Consider the following 16629-nt stretch of genomic DNA (forward strand, 5'->3'; position numbering starts at 1 on the left):
CTGAGAGACCATGGACAATAATAATAATAATAATGTCCCCCCCGAGAGACCATGGCTAATAATAATAATAATGCCCCCCTCCAGAGACCATGGATAATAATAATAATAATGTCCCCCCCCCCGAGAGACCATGGATTATAATAATAATAATAATGCCCCCCCCAGACCATGGATAATAATAATAATAATGCCCCCCTGAGAGACCATGGACAATAATAATAATAATGCCCCCCGAGACCATGGATAATAATAATAATAATAATGCCCCCCTGAGAGACCATGGACAATAATAATAATAATGCCTCCCTCCAGAGACCATGGATAATAATAATAATAATAATAATGTCCCCCCCCCAGAGACCATGGATAATAATAATAATAATGCCCCCTGAGAGACCATGGAGATATTATTATTATTATTTATTATTATTTATACCCTGCCCATCTGCTGAGGGCTCAGCAACCTAAGGCCCATGGGCCACCTCTGAACTGAGGTGCCCACTTGCGCGCTGCGCTAAACTGGCACAGCGCGGTGCGGGAACTTGCTTCCATGGTGCTGAAAATCACAGGTGCGCATGCTCACACACACACGTGATCTGGCCCATGGAGGGATCTCCGTGGGACCGATCCGGCACAGGCAAGATAAACCTTGCTGACCCCTGGGTTACAGGGAACCAGGCAGAGGGTCTTCTGTGTAGTGGTGACCACCCTGTGGAATGCCCTCCCATCTGATGTCAAGGAATAATAATAATTTATTATTTATATCCTGCCCATCTGGCTGAGTTTCGCCAGCCACTCTGGGCGGCTCCCAATCGAGTGTTAAAAACAAGACAGCATTAAATATTAAAAACTTCCCTAAACAGAGCTGCCTTCAGATTTTTTTTAAAAAAATAAGATAGTTGCCTATTTCCTTGACATCTGATGGGAGGGCGTTCCACAGGGCGGGTGCCACTACCGAGAAGGCCCTCTGCCTGGTTCCCAGTAACCTCACTTCTTGCAGGGTGGGAACCGCCAGAAGGCCCTCGGCACTGGATCTCAGTGTCCAGGCAGAACAATGGGGGCGGAGATGCTCCTTCAGGTATACAGGACCTGATGTTTGGTTTGGGTCCCCTTTGGCTCTCTGCCAGTGACTCCCCCCCCCCCCGGCCGTAAGGGTCGGGTCTGTTCTGCATTAATGGCCCCCACCAGCGGCTGGATTCTTCCCCCGAGGAGACAGTACCATTTGGGACGCCCCCTGCCTCTCGCACTCAGTTCTCAAGCGTTGCTTTGCTGCCCCCATTGCAACTGTGCTGGTGCTTTGGGCAGGTGGGTTCTTAACTACTCTGAGCAAGAGGGGAGAGGCACAATTTTTGCACCCCCTGGTCCTGCGCTGTTGGTGGGGGCCAGTGTAAACCAGGCTCTGTGGATGGAGTGCCTGCTTTCCATGCAGAGGGCTTCAGGTTCAGCACCTGGTGTTGAGTGTGGGCCAAGCTCCCGTCTCCATCCCTGAAGAGCCATTGCTGCTGCGGACTCCATAAAAGGTAGCTTGGTATGTGGTGGGCAGCTCCAGATTTAGGGTGGTTCAGGCTGTTGCCCTGCAAAGAGCGCCAAGCAAAGGGGGTGCAAAATTGAGAAGATCCATTTGGATTCTGTTCTTGACTGAGCTCTTCCTTTCTTGGGTATTTTTTTATATGGACTCCCAGGAAAGTTGAAAGGCTTGTAAGTTCTCCTCAGAGGTGCAACACAGAAGCAAAAAATGGTATTGGTTTACCTGCTTGCGTATCTTGTCTTCTAGCACAGCAATAATACTCCGCCTACAAACCTGCAGCCAAGCAGTTGGCTGGCTGGTTCAAATCAATATGTGACATTTAATCTCACCACCTTTGCACATTGTCTGATGGCCTGCATTGCTCTTCCTAGGTTGCTGAGTACTGCAGTCCCAGGAGAAGCCACAACAGGCAAACTTCCTTTCCTGCATAACTGTTTGTTGTTGTCGTTTTGTCAGGATCAAGTTACCATTGCATGTGGATACATAACAAGGCCCTGATCGCCTTTAAAATGAAAAAAGAAAAGAAAAGAAAGCTGCTTAAGATGGGCCAGTTTAGGGAAAAAGCTGCAGTGTGAGGGCTGGTTTAGCCTTTCTCTGCCTGCCACGTCTCCATTCCTATCTAGCCCCAACTGCTGCTCCCTCTGGGCAGTGCTGAACCCATGTTTGTGAAAGTAGAGTGTGGAAACAAACTGGAAATAGCTTGAGAGGGAAGAATCTGTTAGTGCAGAAGAAGGGTATGAAGAGTGGGGGGGGGGGCTTTTCCTCCTCATTCTCTACTTAAAACAGCCCTCTTCCAACAGTGTTCTTTTAAAATAAGTAGGAGATGACAAATTGTACTTTCATGCATCTGTTTGCAATGTTGATGAGACAGGCGCTTGCAAAGCCTGCTGTTCTGTGAGGTTTGGTCCCATTTGCACTTTCTTCTCCAGCTCCAGCAGTCATTGCTTCTTAAGAACTCTGTTATACATCCTATTTTTTTTTGCTGATAGGATAAATGTATGTGTCAGCTAAGTGGAAACTTGGAGATTGCAACTTGAAATGTTGTCTGTGGTAAGGTGCAATGCAGCTTGTCATGTTCTCCAAAGTTCCTTGTCTCGCTGGAGCCTTCTTCCCCTGTTCTCTGTCCGTTCTGTGCTTTTCCTCAAGTCTCACTTTCCAGCTCTTCTCACGGGTTCCTCTTTTTTCAGTCCATTGCCTTGCTGCATGCTTCCACCGGCCACCTTGCCTCTGGCCTCTCCACCCCTTCATTTTACTATCTCCTGTGATCTCTTTCTAGTCCCCTGTGTGGTGTTTTAATCTTAGACAAGATGATAAAGTTCTTTTTCAGACTGGAAGTTGAACTGAGGATATTCTAGGAACTATGCTCACTCAGCTCTTAGATAATAATCTGTCTGGGGCTTTTCCATCAGAAGTGTAATATGATATAGTTAGTACCCACCTTTAATTTAAAAAAAATATATAGACATAATTTCTATTTGCATATCACTGTCTTTTTTCATTGCATCAATGTGCTTGAGTTGTGTTATCATTAAATATTTGGGCAGCCCAGTGACTGGTGATGTGACACATTCTGGAGGTGCTATCATTATTGTGGTGTTAACATTGTTATCTTCTCAGGTATTTAATTACTTTCCAAAAGGCATCTATAAATTACCTCCCTAAGCAGTCTGCTATTTGAGACATTAAAATATAACTTTTCACTTGGAAAGGTTGCTGAAAAATAATTCATTCTTGTGGTTGGCTTTCTTATTTTAGTCTATTACCCCAGTCTGTCAAAAACCAACCTCATTTTATCTTTAATCTGTATTAGCCACAGAGGTGTTTTGTGAATTGAAAAAAACTCACCACTTACTCAGGCTAATACATTTTGGATCTACGAGCACAATATTTCAAAAAAATGTGTAGGTAGTTTTCAGCAGGGGGCCGGTCCACTGTCCCTCAGATCTTGTGGGGGGCTAGACTATATATTTTTTGGGGGAGGGGAAGGATGAACGAATTCCTATGCCTCACAAATAACCCAGAGATGCATTTTAAATAAAAGGACACATTCTTCTCATGTAAAAACACGCTGATTCCTGGACCGTCCGCGGGCCGGATTGAGAAGGCGATTGGGCCAGATCCGGCCCCAGGGCCTCAGTTTGCCTACCCATGTCTTAGATGCTTCACAGTACCTTCCTAATGCACAAAGGTTGAAAATAATGCACCTTTCTCTGACTGATCAGGGGTTATTTTGGGTCTCAGCTTTGTAGTACAGCAGCTGTTCTGCCTTTTGGGCAGTCGGTTCTTAGATTTGCAGATTCAGGAAACCCCTTCCAGTGAGAGCATTCTGCTCTGTTTTCATAATGTTAATTCAAAGCCTTGCTTTCGGGTGGTTAAGTAACAAGATGCCATATCATGAGGACTGCTTTTTGCACAGCTGAGCAGTCATGTTTGGATTTGTCGCTGGGTGTGTGTATTTTAATTACAAAGAATGTGGGCTTGATGAGTCTTTACTACTCAAGAATCACATGATTCTAAAGCATCTTCCTTTTATTCCCCCCTGGGCTAATAAGATACCTAAGGCCCAAATTTATACAAGGTTGAAACGATGAAAAGGAGACACTGTGTTGCCTGACCTAACTCTGTCCTGAGGGGCAATATAGTGTTTCACCTTTTCAATAAGCATCCCTCAATCTATTCCATTTTGGTGCACATCTCAGCGCATGTGAATTGTGCTCTGCCTTGGGGAGTGGCCTTGCCATGAGACTGCTCAATCAGGAAGAAGATCAAATCTATCCATTCTGAAGGAAATCAGCCCTGAGTGCTCACTGGAAGGACAGATCTTGAAGCTGAGGCTCCAATACTTTGGCCACCTCAGGAGAAGAGAAGACTCCCTGGAAAAGACCCTGATGTTGGGAAAGATGGAGGGTACAAGGAGAAGGGGACGACAGAGGACGAGATGGTTGGATAGTGTCTTCAAAGCTACAAACATGAGTCTGACCAAACTGCGGGAGGCAGTGGAAGACAGAAGTGCCTGGCGTGCTCTGGTCCATGGGGTCAAGAAGAGTCGGACACGACTAAACGACTAAACAACAACATAGCATGAGAGAAAGTCACTCAGATCCACGTTTATTACATGGCTTTTCTGATGAATAGAGCAATATGGCCCCTCCTGCTTTTGTTCAAGGGTGCCTGTACACAGACCCCCCCTGCCTGTACAATACATTGGCCGTCCTTGGCCTACATGAGAATGGAAACAGCTTGCTACATGCTTCTTCCTAGTCTGGCTTACAGTTGCAGTGAATACTGCTATTCAGCTTCTCTATTTACAGAAATGTACTGTATTTTTCGCCCTATAGGACGCACTTTTTCCCCTCCAAAAATGAAGGGGAAATGTGTGCGCGTCCTATGGGTCGAATGCAGGCTTCAGGAAGCCATCCGCTAGCCGTGGGAGACGTAGCTCTCCCACGGCTAGTGGAGAGCTTGCCGGCACCCAGAAGCTCGGGGCGCGCTGAGCTCAGCACGCCCCAAGCTTTGGGCTTCGCGCAGTGCTCCGCTAGCGCAAAGTCGTGCAGCTCTCCCACGGCTAGCGGATAGCAGCCTGCTCTGGGGGGGAAATAATTTTTTTCTTTATTTCCCCCCAAAAAAACTAGGTGCGTCCTATGGGGCGAAAAATACGGTATTTTGCGCTTTGGTGCTGCTTGTGAATATAACTGAAGTAAAATCTGATGCCTTAACTAGGTCAGGAGGACTCCAGTGATGGTCATTGGCCTTGAATAGGAAGGCTTTGTCACTTTGATTTAGGTGATTATGGTTGCTGGCCCTGGGTTATAGGCATATAATCTAATATTTGATCCTTTTCAAGTTTGTGAAAATTTTAGGGCCTTCTTTAATGACCTTAAGTAGCCCTGTTTGTATTGGGGAACTTTGCTAAACTTAGGGGTAATGAATGCCTTACTATTCTTCCTTCAGCATTACTTGCAGAATAAAACAACCAAGGCAGAGTCATAAAGTTTGTTTTGTCAGTTCTCTGTTATGTGACATCTTAAACTGGCTGCCTTGGCATGTCGCAATAAACCATGGTTAATGTTTAACTTAACTTGCTCAGAGGTCCCCACTTCTACTGTCTCTGCAAGCAACAAACCAAAATCCTTGGCTTGTCCTGTTGTCCAAACCTGGGTTCATCACATTTATTAGCATTACCCAAGTATGGCAGTTTGTTTAGAGAAAGCAATTGTAGACCTTGAAGAGAACACACCCCAGTAAAGGAGATAATAGATATGGAATAGAACAAAGCTTATTTTGCGGGTTCAGGTTCTGTAGTTCTTTCATAGGTTTTCTGATAAAGCTTTTTAAAAAATGTTTGTGCAAATAAAGGACTGTAACTTCAACATCATCTGGTGATTTGGTTTCCTAAAACTGTCTTGATTATCCACCTATGGAACAGATTTTGTAAAGGCATTATATTATTTCAATTTAGTTCCTGGTTTCTTTTTTAAAAAAAATATAGCAAGACTCTTCTTATTACCAGTAGTTTTTTCCCTTTTAGAATGTCTCAGTGAAAGAACAGATTTGTGTTCAACTGTTGACAGTATTATGCTGATGTAAGCCAAAAATGCATAGAACAATCAGTGTTTTCAGTAACAAAATGATCTCCGTAATCACTCTTTCTCCAGAGCTGCGTGGAACTGAATAAGTCTATAGTTATGAGGCGATATTTCTGTGCCCAGTGTAGAATTAAATCCTTTTATGAGCCAAAATATGATCTAAGAAGCACCCAGAAGCTGCGGTCTCCATTTTGTCGGACTTCATGGTTACAATATCTAGCCTAATTTTTCTACATTATTGTTATTGTTATTATTATTATTTTCTTTATTGTTTCATAACGTTTATACAAAGTCTGGTTGTTAAATAAAAAGGCACCTCAAAGCGGTTTACAAAAAGTTAAAACAAGAAAATCAAGAAAAATTCACAGCCGTACTGCAGAACATACAAAAGTTAAAATACTAAAACATATTAAAATCACCTCAATTATCTAAGCTTTATTTTTCACCCCGTGGTTCCCTACTTAGTAACATCTTGCCAAACAAAGAGTTCTAAAAGCATTCAAAATGTTTGTGGCTTTTCTTTTAGGCCTAATGAAGATATTGTTAAACACTGGCATTTGAGCCTCCCCAGCCTGGTGCCCTTTCAGATGTTTTTGCCTACAAAGGTTGTTTGGGACTGAAGGGATTGTAGTCCAAAAGATCTGGAGGGCACATGCTTTGAGCAGGTTGTTTCATAGGTACATAACCTACCAAAGCTACCCTGAGCTGGTTCCCAAGTATGGAATCAAAGAATCATAAAACTACTGTACTATCTTAAATACTTCCCACACTATCAAACTAACAAGATGTTGTAAACACTCTGAATTATGATAACATCCTTTAGTACAAAAATTACAACCAATCTGAATGAGAAGACTTGTTAAGCTGTATTTCCCTCCTTTAAAAGGGTTTTTCTGCCTGCTGTAGCAGGGGTAATGCACTGTGCTAGGTGCTGTATGGTTTTTAATTGTATTTTTTATAGAAATGCAAAAGACCACCTGAATGAATTTTGCAGACTGTGGTTTGGAAACCACAGCTATAGAAAAAAAATTAGGTTCATTGGACTAACTGGCCTATTTCCCATCTTTGTTGATAAGAATTCCCAAGTTGGCAATTATTTTATAACTAAGGGGTTTTTTGGCCTTGTTAGCAATGGTCATTTTAAAAAGCAAGTTGGTAATTTTATAAATCACATTCAAATTTCCCTTTGATTGATTGGTAGCTAGCTGAGATAAATATTTTAAAACTCATATAATCTCTTAATGAAAGATGAAAGCATATGATAAAAGTGTCAGATTTGGTAATACTGATGAAATGTTGCCTGCTAATGGGCCATCTCATGTGCCCTGTTAAGATAAGATTTTGAATCCCTTCTTTGATGTGATTCTAATTTTGATCATACCCAACATTCAAAATTTGCCATGCACATTTTGCTGTTGGCCACTTGCAACCAGCTGAAGGTACCCAGGTGCTAGGATTGCGTTTGAAGTCTCATCATCAGCCTAGATCAGGTGCGTCCAACTCCCAAGAGACCGCGATCTTGCAGTGATCATTATCATTGAGCTTTTTTGGACATGCCTGGCCTAGATGAACAAACTGTTCTGCACCTCCAACTTGTTCTGCAGGTTCTACCAATCACCCATAGCAGATTTGGGGGTTCATGGGAACTACAGGGTAAAGAAGTAGTAACTTTGCATGAGAGGAAATCTGTTCCAGATACGACTCAAATTTGTTCTGCTGTATGCCTTTTTAAGAACACAGTATGACTTTCTGAAACTAACTTGGCAAAAGAGAGCCTATTGGGAATCAGGAGCTTAGATCCTTCTTACCAATATTGTTTGGTATCTTTTCTTTGCATCTTGAGGTTGTACTTAGCTCTCATTTGTTTTCCTACAGTCCAGTTATTCAAAGTACCATATTTTTCCATGTATAACACCCCCCTCCCCCGTGTATAACACAACCCCTATTTTTTGGGACTCAAAATAGAGGAAATGAGGGAAGATTGCACAAAGATTGCATTTTTCGGGGGGATTGCCCAGAGTTGTTGAGCTTTTTTGGGGAATCATTGCCAACAATTGCTCACCCGCCTGACCACCAATGCCAATCATATGCATCCACGAAGCCAATAATCATCTGACCGCTCGCCACCAGCAGCCGACAATCACACGTCTGATTGCCGCAGCAGACCTTGCCGCAGCCACCATTCACCCCACTAAATGCCGATGACAATCTCCTGGAGCTTGCGGCAGCCACCAATCGCATGTTTCATCTCAGCACTATCCGTGTATAAGATGACCCCAAATTTTAAGCATTGGTATTTAATAAAAAAATCTTGTCTTAAACACACACAAAGCGGTATATGTGTTCACATGCTTAATAAGTTAAATAAAAATTGTGCTGTTTTCTCTTGAAATTGATCTATTGGTGTATCATTTTTAAATTTCAGTAATCTCAGAGGATTTTTAAAATAGATTTGTAATCCAGCCTATACAAATATCTCAAGGTGCATAACAAACTTTCTCCATTTATTAATAGGTCCCTTTGTTGATTAACCCTGGGTATGTGAAAGACTGATGTGGCCAGGCTCAGGACAAATTCCAAACATTGGGTGATTTCACTCAGTCTAGACCCATTGAAATTAAAGGCTGTAACTTACTTACCGGTGTGTTTATTTCAGTGGGTTTACTCTGAGTACAACTTGATTACCTTTAGTTGTGTCTTAGTTTTTTTCCAAATCACAATTTGCTTCCTTTTCAGAGTTAATTGGTAGGCAGCCTGGAAGATTGCTCCATGGTGGCATCTGTTTCCTGAATGCTTAGGTTGTAGAAAAGTCATTGTGCTGTGCTAAGCAGGAGGTCAGTGCCAAAACGTGGGAGGCTTTGTGAGAAATCTGAAAAAGTTGTTAAACTAAATTTGATAATATAGCTGGCATAATCCACATAATGGGGTAGCCGGTGGGTCTCAAAACCTCTGTGTGTTAGGGACTTCCCTTGCACGCAAAGAAAGGCTCTGGCGGATTGAGTGGAGGAGACTAATAGTGCGTCCTTGAACAGTGTCTATGGTTGTTGTTGGCATCCGTCTTGTCTTGGGAGACAATGGAAGACTCTGCGTCTGGGGTTACAACACCTGCTGTGGCTTTAGAGACAGACACGGGAGGGACATGTTTTGTTGCATCTCGGGCAGGTGAAAGTGTTCATTGTGCTGCTGCAGATGCACCATGGTGTTTCTTCTCTCTGCTCCTCCCAGCAGTCATTCCTCTGCTGGTCACTGCTGTGGATACACAACCGTGACTGTCTCCGGGTGCTGGGGACGTCTGCAAGGGATTCTCAAATGGCAATGGTTGTTATTGCCAGCCTTCTAGTCTTGTTTGCAGACACCTTTGTAACAGAGTTGGTCTGCCAACAGGCTTGGTGGCTGAAGCCAGCTCCCTGGAGATCTCCCTTGAGGATCCTGCCATCTTCCATTCTGTAGACATGGGCAAGCCAGCGTAGACGTCACTGAGACAAGAGTGTGAACGTGCTGGGAATGTGGGTTTGGGAAAGCCCACCTTTGAGACTGTCCTGCCATGTGATGCCCAAAATCTTCCTGTCACAGCATATGTGGCTCCTGGAAATTGTAAATTGCCTGTGGCTCACTTCCATAAAGCAGGTAGACTTTCATCTTGGTATTGGATATTAGCATCACATTCTACCATGCCCTTCTGGAGTGGTAAGCCATTGCCGTAGCTGGTAGGATAGCATCAAACAACCAGGACAAATCTAATTCATGCACACGGTAAGATAGATGTATATAAATTCAGCAAATAAATTAAATAAGACGACAGCAGAATATGAAGTTGATATGTATGCAGAATGTTGTATGTAGCAGTCTGACTTGAACTGGGGTTTGAATTTTAAAAAGAGAACTTGTTTGTTGGACTAAAGGATTCCCACCAGCCCCTTGGAGTTGCCATTCTTTGTGCCTCTCTCCCCCTGAGGTTCTGCTGAATAAAAAGGATCACAATACAGTCACAATCTATTTTCCCTTCTGCTACAGAAACCTTTGTTTGTGATCACATAGACCCTAGCCTAGGTATATTATGCAATTAAGTCAGTTGTACAGTTCTTTGAGAGTTTGGGGTTCATTTGTGAAGCAGATGGAATAAGAAGGGCAGCTTCCCAAAATAAAGGGGAAGAATAAAAAAGGGAAGAGGCAGGGAGAGAGGAGTTGGAAACTATAGCTGATCAGACAGTGGAACAAATATGAAGGAGAAAAAGCTCAGCTCACAGCTGACTTAATCCTGCGGGGGGGGGGGGCGGCAGTTCTGTGCATCTCCTGCTAAAGGCTTTAATTCAGACTGAAAGTGGCTCTTGGGATTTCACTTCACTGCGTACCAGAGAGATTCCCAGCAATGCTTCAGAAGTGACACTTGAAATGACAATCCTCCTAGAATGGTGTGGTGCTCCCAGGTATCTTGCCGTGTGCTAAACGAGCTGGAAGTGGGTGTGCGCAAGAGGTGCCTTTTCTCTCTCTCGTGGCTGCCGCATGAAGAGAACAGGACCTTGCTTCTGGGTTCAGGAACGACAGAATCGTCATGATGAGGTCCTTCTTTGAGGGATAGGGTAGCTGAGAGGCACTGCCATTATGACTGTGCTTCTGCTTTCGTGCTGAACTCTTGCTTACTTTTCCTGGATAGTTAGGAAGGAAATTTTCATCTTTGGAAATCTTAATCATTTTTCATTTGGAATATCTGTAGATAGCAATATATATATTTAACATTCTGCCATTACAAACCTATCAGCTTGCCAGATGGAAGTGTCTCCTGCCGCTCTCCCCGCGTGCAGATCTGGGGGTTGTCTTGACACACACACCCGCAAGACAATTTTGGGAGGCCTGCAGGGGAAGGGAGGAACCGCCATTATGCAAGCAGAAGCCCTTGAACAGGGCTTTTGTTGATAGGGTTTCTTAGGTGAATGGTGCCCTTTTTATATACAGTCATACCTCATGTTACGTTTGCTTCGGGTTGAGCGTTTTCAGGTTGCGTCCCACGGCAACCCGGAAGTACTGGAACGGGTTACTTCTGTGTTTCACTGCTCGCGCATGTGCGGACACACAATATGATGCCACACACATGTGCAGAAGCGGCAGATCACGACCCACGCGCAGACGCGGGTTGCAAACGGGCCTCCGGAACGGATCCCATTCTCAACCAGAGGTACCACTGTATGTATACTATATACACATTGTCTGTCTATACATCTAGATACACATATGCATACATACACATGTTAGTAATTTTCAAAGCAATGGGCATTGCATTTGAAACTTAGTCTGGAGAAGTCTGTTGGGAACAGATTAAGTCAGTTGTATGACTTTTATTCAATCAGCCTGTGAAACCAGACTGTTAGGTAAACAAAACAATTCCATGAGAATTAATGAGTTGTGTTGATAAGACTTGCCTCCTTCCTCCCCTTCAGCCTCTTTGTCGACCTGCCTGACATGTGCAGAACACCTGGGAAGCTCAGTCAATAGAGCTTCAGACTCTTAATCTCAAGGTTGTGGGTTCGAGCCCCACGTTGGGCAAAAGGTCCCTGCATTGTCGGGGTTGGACTAGACAGCCCTCGTGGTCCCTTCCAACTCTACAGTTCTCTGATTTTAAGTACACATTTTTTGCATGCATGTGTTATGCTTTTTAGATGCTCATGTAAAATACAGTGCATGGGCACTCTTCTAAAAATATCTGCAAGAAGGCAACCAGAGAACTGTGCTTTTTTTGCTTCAGAACAGGGCCTGATAATATCTATTGACTACATAGCTTGCAAGTATCTTGCTTTTACTAGACTCCTCTGTCAAAGCCAGGGCATGCTTTGGAGAATGCATTTCCTATTTTCTTACGACCTTCCTCCTCTAAAAATAATTCACCTTTTAAGTCTTTCCTGGTCTGCCCCTGGATTAGTCAGAGGTTTGGCTAATAAAAATCCCTTCTGCTAATGTTCTTGCTGTACTTGATTTGCTCTTTAGGTAGTCTCTGAATGGTACCATTGAAAAGCTGCCTGGTGTAATTAAAAGTTTCTGCATAAGCCTGTGTCATTTCTGCTGCTGACTGTGATGACACCTCGGGAACCCTTTCTGCCTGATCTTGCACTAAAGGGATTGGGTGGGAGTGCCTTCCTTGAGTTGGACTCCAGTTCTTAAACTTATTGGATTCCGTTCCCTCCTGTTTACTAAGTTGTAAGCAAACCATGGTTCAGAAAGGCGTTGGCACATAACACCTGGCCACAGCTAGAACAAATCAAGGTTTGTAAGTCAACACAAACATGACTTCAGATTGGCTTGGCATGCATGTAACACTAAGCCAAAGATGGCTTAATGCGAATGTGCAAGCATGCTGGTGGTACATGGAAAATAGTGGCCACTTTGCTACTTCTCCTTCTGCTTTGTTGCTCTAGTGGGAGATAAACCATGACTATTGCTTAGCATTGTGTGTGAACCCCAGGACTATGACCTGTGTATAGTTTATTTATATACATACATACATACACACACACACACACACACACACACATACACACACAGTGGTGCCCCGCAAGATGAACGCCTCGCAAGACGGAAAACCCGCTAGACAAAAGGGTTTTCCGTTTTGGAGGCGCTTCACAAAACGAATTTCCCTATGGGCTTGCTTCGCAAGACGAAATGTCTTGCGAGTTCCTGCGGGTTTCCCCCCTTCCCCCCCCTTTCCCTAAGCCGCTAAACCGCTTATCAGCTGATCCGCTAAAAGCCGCTAAACCGCTAATAGCGCTAATCTGCTAAACTGTCAATGGGCTTGCTTCGCAAGACGAAAAAACCGCTATACGAAGAGCCTCACGGAACGGATTAATTTCATCTTGCGAGGCACCACTGTATATATATATGGAGAGAGAGAGAGTCTGAAAGCTGAGCTAGATGTACTTGAGTATCCTGTTGATCCTGTTGCAGTCCCTTTGAATCTCAGGACCTTCCTCCTAGACTCACCCAGATACGTACCCCTCATCATTCTCAAGTGTTTTCAGAATATTTTTGTTCTTGAGTCATATTGTTAAATCTGCAATTTCCACCCGTAGACTAGCCTTTCAGGCACCCAACAACAGAATGCATGTCCTCTGTGTTGTACACAATGCAGCCATATAAGGGGCCATGTAAAGCTGTAGCATTTGAAAGGCCTTGCTTCAGATAATCATTGCCGATCTCTTTCCTTCCCCCACTTGCTTGGGTGTGGCCTGGGAGAGGAGGGTGGGAGCCCTACATCCTCCTTTGTGTCAAGCATAGAAACCAAGGGGAACAGCAGTGGTTGGAAACTCCTGTCCTCTTCCAGACCCAGCACAGAAGTGTAGCAGATAGCTGCAAGAGGGATGGATTTCTTGATCTCGTCGGTGGGACTAGTAATTATTTGGAGGATTGGTAACTTTTGCTGGCCTATTTATTTGGCTACATAAAGGTATTACTCGCTATTCACTGATTAACTTGGGCCTAAGAACAGAGAAGGGGACGCAGGTGGTGCTCAGGGTTAAACCACAGAGCCTAGGACTTGCCGATGTGAAGGTCAGTGGTTCAAATCCCCGCGACGGAGTGAGCTCCCGTTGCTCGGTCCCAGCTCCTGCCAACCTAGCAGTTCGAAAGCATGTCAAAGTGCTAGTGGATAAATAGGTACCGCTCTGGCAGGAAGGTTAATGGCGTTTCCATGCGCTGCTCTGGTTTGCCAGAAGCGGCTTAGTCATGCTGGCCACATGACCCAGAAGCTGTACGCCGGCTCTCTTGGCCAGTAAAGCGAGATGAGTGCCGCAACTCCAGAGTTGGCCACGACTGGACCTAATGGTCAGGGGTCCCTTTACCTTTCCCTTTTAAGAACAGAGAAGGGAAGTGGGCAAACTGCAGGGCCCGCTCTTCATCTTTCCAAATGTACAGGTAAGGAAGACGGAGGAGCAACAAGAACACAGTTGCCTTTAAGTATCTTATCCTATCCGAACAATTCTATCAATGCAGGCAACAAACTCTATTTCAAAGGCTCCATTCCACTAAGTGGAATACAGTGGTATCTCTGGTTACAAACTTAATTCATTCCGGAGGTCTGTTCTTAAGCTGAAACAGTTCTTATCCTGAGGCACACTTTCACTAATGGGGCCCCCCGCTGTGCCTGCGTGCTTCTGGCATGCGATTTCCGTTTGCATCGTAGGGCAAAGTTTGCAACCAGGAGCAGCTACTTCTGGGTCAGTGGAGCTCGTAACCTGAAGCATTTGTAACAGGGGTACCAGTGTAAATGTGTGAGCACTTGCAAACCTGTGATGAGGATTTTGCCCAGCCATGCCATATAGCATAGCATGTCTATAGTAAGACTTCTGGGACAATCTGAATGAGTGAACTGGTAGCTCATGGACAGATTCTGTTGCTGTGGAGGGCTGAGTGGCTGAAAAGCTGCATTAACAAAGCAATTCACAGTCTGGGCTAAAACTTTACCCATGCTGCGTTGTAGGTAAAAGAAAACCTTGACTAGAGTTGGGAGAGATACTGCCGTTTTCTGCAAGCTATTGGGAACAGAGCAGGATCTGAGAGTTCTTGATTGCTCAGTAGTATTGCGTCAGGCTTTCTGTTTACTGATGGTCTAGCTGCTGTGAATAAAACATTAGCCCTGGGCTGAACTGTTGTGTTATAAAGGCTGAAAAGAATTCAAAGCTTGTGATTGTGTATGGTGATAAGAAGGAATAAGGAGGGATATTTAAGTTGTATCTGTCTACACACACACACAAACACAATTGTTAGTGCATGGATTGGCTTTTGCATTGCAATAATCTAAACTTTACCATAGGTACACATGTTATGTGAGAACATGTAACATGAGGGCAAAAGAGAAAGGAATAAAAGATGACAATTTCATCGGCGTGGAAGGCAGAAATGTACAAACTGATGACGGCTGGAGCTGATTCACCACACAAATAAGATATTTGGGGGTCAGTTGTGCTTATTTCAAACTAATTAGCTGGCATCTGCCGGGGATTACACTTTTGATTAAGTTTGTAAAGTCTTTCTGGTTTTATAGTCTTAGCTGTGGATGCTATCTTGTATATCTGAGAGAAGTATTTAAGAGATTAGCAACTGGCTGTTCCTCGTAAAACAGTGTGTCGGCGGTTAATGTTTTTATGGCAGATTTCTGTGCACATAATAGTTTGGTCATCTGGAGAAATAAGTTATTTAGATATTAGCATCATAGATAAGAGTGCAAAAACGACCGTAACAAATTCCAACAAAAATTTAAGCCATTTGCAACATTAGAGCAATCTGATGGATCAGAGCAGATTTGGGGAGGGGACTGCAGCGAGCAGCGTTCGAAATTCGCCAAGCACATTTTGCACCTGGCTATCAGTCACTTGCGACCAAGTGAAGATGCCCGGGTGCCAGGATGGTGCCTGATGTCTCCATTATCGGGAGGTGCATGCTTGGGTCTTGACTGTTTTCACACACTAGCAACACATTCTGTAGAATTATGTCTGTTATATTTTATCTGCACAACCAGAATGAATTTCAGGAACCAAAAAGTCATATTGAAAGATACAACTTTTCGAGCCGTCTGACCCAAAAATGGCGGCTAGGCATTCCCTTTTGGCGACTGCAACCCTGGTTTAAAGAGCCATTTGGCACCCAGCTTATATACCTGAGTTTGTGACGCTGGCAGAAAGGAAAGGAATAAGTCCTATCACTTCAGCTCACACAGCATTTGTTACTTGTCCCATTCACACTGCTCACATTTGTAGTAAAATATTGCACATGCATGCCTTGATCATTTTCTACCCAAATTATGGAAACATGTTCTGCGTGACGCTGCCCTTGAAGAGTGTTTGGAAACAGCAGCTGGTGCAAAATGCTGCAGCCAAATTTATGTTGGTCTTAGACCAACTGTCTTCCAGTTAGTTTTCTGGGCTCAATTCAAGGTGCTTCTTTCCTACCCTTAAGGCCTCTAAGTGTGTGTCAAATAATTATTTGCAGTGTATACAACAAAAAACAATAAACAGTAACAATGAGCTAATCTGCTGAGAAGGCCATAGATACGCATTACTCCAAAATGGGTGTGTGTCGTTTGTTTAAACCATAATGTGTACAAGTTGTATGAGTAAGTGTAAACAAGGTAATAATCTGTCATCCTTTCACATCTTGGGTTTCTTCCTTGGCAACAACACCACAGATACCTCCATAGAACGCTTCATATTTCCTCCCTATAACTACTTTTTAGTGTAAGCGAGAGATGAGTAGTAACAACAGCAAGAACTACAGATGACAGCAAAGTCATGGCCTCTGGGAAAAGTGATTTGCTCGTAATATTCGGCTTGGTGCTCATTTGGCTGACAATATTTTTTAACTCCATAGGACAAACCAAAGCTGCATTTATGTTTTGCATCTACAACTAGTTGAGAACTCTTGCAAACACACAGAAGAGAAGTATGGACTCTTCCTAATGGTGCATCAATATGGGAATGTCCAGAAATGGTGCCAGTTGGGTTCAGTGGTGGTTCTTTCTGCCCTCTGCTTCAG

The 16629-nt window shown here is 43.8% G+C and overlaps 1 protein-coding gene and 1 long non-coding RNA gene across 3 annotated transcripts in view; one reads left to right on the plus strand and one right to left on the minus strand.

Moving 5' to 3' along the window:
* The window catches only part of WDFY2 (WD repeat and FYVE domain containing 2), a 42927-nt gene that overhangs the window by 425 nt on the left and 25873 nt on the right, over window positions 1-16629 (plus strand). The window contains exon 1 of one of the 2 annotated variants that reach the window (XM_083730654.1): window positions 15583-16555. The exons of the other annotated variant lie outside the window; for it this stretch is intronic. The gene's annotated coding sequence lies outside the window, so the exon portion shown is untranslated. Of the gene's footprint in view, window positions 1-15582; window positions 16556-16629 lie in introns of those variants that run through there. 2 annotated transcript variants of the gene reach the window in all.
* Window positions 4068-4821, minus strand: LOC310840863. The gene is made up of 2 exons (XR_014562219.1): window positions 4581-4821; window positions 4068-4276 (listed from the first exon to the last, which is right to left on the minus strand). It is a non-coding gene; the product is annotated as an uncharacterized lncRNA (long non-coding RNA).

This window comes from Podarcis gaigeae, assembly GCF_964106915.1.
Source record: "Podarcis gaigeae genome assembly, chromosome: 3".
Taxonomy (NCBI): Eukaryota; Metazoa; Chordata; class Lepidosauria; order Squamata; family Lacertidae; genus Podarcis; species Podarcis gaigeae.